Below are 4,882 nucleotides of genomic sequence, written 5' to 3'. Positions count from 1 at the left end.
GCCCAAGCAAGCAGTATGGCTGTGTCCTTGACCTGACTCGGTGTGCATGTTTCTCCAGATGTTACTAGACTTTTTCTTTAAGATACCCTAGGCATGTTCATCTCTTTAAGTAGATTCTTATTTTCTATAATTTCTTATGCACAAGGCTCATTCCACGTTTGCAGCATCAGCCTCTGTGATCTTAAGATATATACGGTCTTAAGTGGCAAGTATGGCCAGATGTGACTCATATGAATAACTGAGAATAACAATTTCCTGGTCTTTTTTACTAAATAATAATAAAAACAGAAACTTTTTAAAAAATGCAATTTTATAGAACTCAGAAATCTAACCTAGTCAAAAGCAAAGTTAGTCTGCCTCAGAAAAGAAGATGAGCCTGAAGCTTAGCTGGGGATTTTCCTAAATTTTTCTCACAAAATATTTTTTTTGTCCACTTCATCTAGGAAATGTAGAGAGCTGGGGAGTACCATTCTGAAAAAGTAGACTGATGAGCTGGAGAGCTGGTTTGGCATCCAGAGCATTTCTGCTTTTGCAGAGAACATAGATTCTGTTCCCAGTATTGATACTAGATGACTCATAAAGCCCCAAAATTCCAGCATAAGGCAATCCTATGTTTTTTTTTCTGGTCCCTGTGGGCACCATCATGCATATAAATAAAGTAGACACAAATAAAAGTCTAGTTTTTTTTTTATAAAGGAAAATATAGATTGTCATATTGTTAGTAAATTTATAGAAAGCTCATCTACTTTTCAAGAAATTATCCCATTTCTTATAAATCATCCCATTCTCAGCTCCCTGTATAATAATTTTATGTTAGAATAGAGAAGAGGTTCATTGCAGACTACAACCATAGGGCCATCTAACCCACCACTTAGTTTTGTAAATATACTTCCATTGAGTCATGCGCAGTTGCTTTTGTTTCATTTACACATATTGTCATAGTGCAATGGCGGAACTTAGAAATGGCAGGATAAGCCAGAGAGCCAAAAATGTTTGCTGTCTGGTCACTTAAATAAAAACTTTGCCACTAGAATATCACACGAGAGCCTAATGTCCAGTACTCTTTGAGTCAATGTGACTGGATATGTTAACCTACAACTTATGAATTGCAAATCAGCTATCAAAGATATTAAAATAGCTGGTGCAGTTTAAATCCAGCTTCTCACTATTTGCTCTTTTAGAATACATTGACATTTAGTTACATTGAACTTTTTACTTTTTTCTCTTTTTGTTGTTGTTTTGATAAAAAATTTGTCTTCACCTTTCCAGTTTCCATCTCTAAAAAAGGTGAAAATTTCCTGCCGACATTCTCAATTTCAAAAGCTCTTTACAGTTCTTGCAGATGTCAACATGATGTAAAAATGACTCTGGACTAAGAAAAGATCTTCTCTCCCTACCCCTGCCCTGCTCTTTCTCTGAGCAGTTCCAGATCAATGTATGAGCTACATCCTTGCTTTTATCTAGTATGAAGAAAGTCAGTGTGCTGATGGCTCCTCAAAAGCTTTCCAAGTTGGCCCAAGATGAAATAAACTCTCCCTAAAGGAAAATAAATGGTGCCCCACAGTGCTATTATGGAGTACACACTGTTAACAATGCCCTTCCATTTTTAATAATACATCATAGCAGAGAGAAGAGGTTAATAGAAGAATCAGCTTTTATTACTGAGAAGGACCTGCAAAGGATTTGGTTCTGTGTGTTTTACTTTTAAACAAACACTTGTGTGAACCCCACTCTTCAAGAAATGCCAGTAACAGATCATCGTAAGGAAGGGAGAAAACATTTGCTGGCTTTCTTCAAAGGAACATGCTTATTCAGTTGAATTAGCAGCATGCTGTAAACTGATTAAGGGCTTGAGTGGATATTTACTTTCTGTTAGATCAATGACAGTTTCGATTTGGTTATCTACAGAACAGAAAAGCTAAGACACAGAATATAATTTGGTTTCATTAGATTTTAATATTGTATAGCCTCAAAATAAGCTGTTTTTGGACAAGAAGAAATTACAAGGAAAGAAAACAGAGTACTAATATAGAAATAAATAGGTTATCTAATGAGTGGAGAAGAGACAGTGCCTTGATAGTTTGGATTGTTACATAAATAACTCTACAGAGTTTCTACAGAAAGAACACGACCCTCTCTTCCCTCCTTCCTCTCTGTCTTTCTGTTGCTCTGTCTCTGTGTCTGTATCCATTTGTCTATGTGTCTCTTTCTTTCCCACCCTCCCCTCTCTTTCCATCTTTGTCTCTCTCTGTCTCTGTCTGCCTGCCTGTCTATGTCTCCCCCCTCACTGTCTCTATCTATCTTGTTTCAGTCTATCTGTCTCTATCTCTCTGTCTCTCTGTCTCTTTGCATCTTTCTGTGTCTCTGTCTCCACCTCTCTGTCTCTCTGTCTCTGTGTATCTGTCTGTCTGTCTGTCTCTGTCTCTGTCTCTCTCTCAGCATGCATTGGGTAAGGTTCACATGCTTGACCTTCTCAGTGAGTGTGGCACAGTTGTGTGACTAATGTCGAGCTTTTTGGAGATATTCCTTCTTTACCACTCAAGAAATCCCATCCACAAGCACAGGTGACGCTGTTACAATAATGGCTGGAATGTATTCTGATACCAGCCGCTGTGTTCTAAAGACTTCTTGTAATAGGTCTAAACATAGTCCCATTGTCCTTACACAACAGAAAGAACAGGTGTAAGCCTATACATCTGTTTGTTCTCACCTTCACTCTGCCATTTTTCCTCTGTGTAGATTTTATTTTCAATCAATTCTTCCCCAAAGTGGTGGCAAAACATGGGTCTTGCAGCACCAGGCTGTCTTGTCTGTGGTATCCATGATCCCAAAAGACAATAAAGAGAATCAAGCCTCTTCCTTCTTTCTCTTCTTGCCTATTTCAATTCTGCAAAAGGCTCTCATAGAAACATCTGGCCTCTTGTCCACTTTTATAGTACTTAATGTTAATCTAACAATCCAGTCAGAGACTCTGGCCCATCACATGTTTGTTTATGCAGGAGAGGAAGACCCATTTCATTGATAGCAGTCCCAGGAGAAAACAGGAGAAAATGAAAAAGATTCTGCTATAAAAGGGTAGTAGCAGGGTGCTGTAGAGATGGCTCAGCAGTTAAGAGTACTTGGTGCTTTTTCACAGGACCTGAGTTTGGTTCCCAGTACCCCAGCAGGTGGCTCACAACCACCAATAACTGCAGCTTTTAGAAATCTGATGCCTTCTTCTGGCCTACTAAGGCATCTGCACATATGTTTATATCCACGCAGAAACAAATGCACATAATTAAATCATAAAACAAATCTCTCTCTCTCTCTCTCTCTCTCTCTCTCTCTCTCTCTCTGTGTGTGTGTGTGTGTGTGTAGAGGGGAAGAGGAAGGATGGTGGTGGAAAGTACATATGATCTCTTTCATGTCTTTATTTGAATCATTTTAGAAATGAGATAGCCATGTCCTGCTAATAAAGGCACATGGCTCTACACTGTGTTTGGACACAAGAGCACACATGTACAAACACACACACACACAAACACACAAACAGAGAAAGAGAGGTTTTGTTTTTTGTTTGTTTGTTTTGTTTTGTTTTGTTTTATGAGACTGGGTTTCTATGTGGCCCTGACTGGCCTGAAACCCACTTTTTAGATCAGACTGGCCTCAAGCTCAGAGGGTTGCCTGCCTCTGACTCCTGAATGCTAGGATTAAAAATGTGTGCTGCCCCTACCTGGGAGAAATGTTATTTTAATGAGCTTTAAAATATGTGAAAGACAATCCCTGTTCATAAAAGTCACTGGCAATCCACAAGTCTTGGGGTAATTCACATGCTTCTCAAGTGACTTTGAAATGTCAACAAAGGAAAGAGACTTTCTGTCATTCATCTAGCAACCCATGAGTTGTAATTGTGAGATTAAAATTGAATTGCATACATCATTAAAAATGGGGACATTTTAGGACCACAAGAAATCAGTGAACAAGGTCTTACTTTGTTTGTTTGTTTGTTTTGTTTTTTTCTATGCTTTCTAAACTGCTAAAAGGTGAGGGTAAATTTTGCTTGTTGAATTTTTGAGAAGATATTTTAATAGAAATATTACACATGGAAATAATTCTGTGCAAATGCTGTTATTGATGCCTTGACTACTGAATATGTAGGTAAGAATATAGTACAAGAAGACTGCCAAGAACCATCCCAAGACTTTTAAACTTAAATTCAAATGATTTACTCTAATTTACATTAGAGTATCCAAATAAAATGTGAATAACTTAGAGATCTGTGTTTTCAATGTGGTAGCACCAATGGCCTCTAAAGTTTTTGGTCACACACACACATACATAAAATTTTCTTTGGAAAAACATTTTTAAAAATAGATGTAGTTAATGTGATTGCGCTAGATTGACGTGAACTTGACTATAACATAAGTAAAAGTACTATACATGTATTTAAGTAAAGATATCATGGCTGTGTAGCTCAATATGTACATTTACATTTTATGAGTTGCTTTCATGCATTTAATTTTTTTTTTTTTTTTTTTTTTTTTTTTTTTTTTGGTTTTTCGAGACAGAGTTTCTCTGTGTAACCGTGGCTGTCCTGGAACTCACTCTGTAGGCCAGGCTGGCCTCGAACTCAGAAATCCGCCTGCCTCTGCCTCCCAAGTGCTGGGATTAAAGGCGTGCGCCACCACCGCCCGGCTGCTTTCATGCATTTAAATATGAGTGAAACAATTTTCTTTTTCCTTCTTTCTTTCCTTCCTTCATGCTTTCCTCCCTCCCTCCTTCCCTCCCTCCCTCCTTTCCTTCTTCCCTCCCTTCTTTCCTTCCTCTGTTTTATATTTAAAGGTATGCTCAGATGAGGAGAATATCTGGAAGCAGGCAGCTGGCTTAAATGCAGTGTCAAATG

This window comes from Mastomys coucha, unplaced genomic scaffold (genome assembly GCF_008632895.1).
Source record: "Mastomys coucha isolate ucsf_1 unplaced genomic scaffold, UCSF_Mcou_1 pScaffold22, whole genome shotgun sequence".
Taxonomy (NCBI): Eukaryota; Metazoa; Chordata; class Mammalia; order Rodentia; family Muridae; genus Mastomys; species Mastomys coucha.
This window is presented reverse-complemented; position numbering follows the sequence as displayed.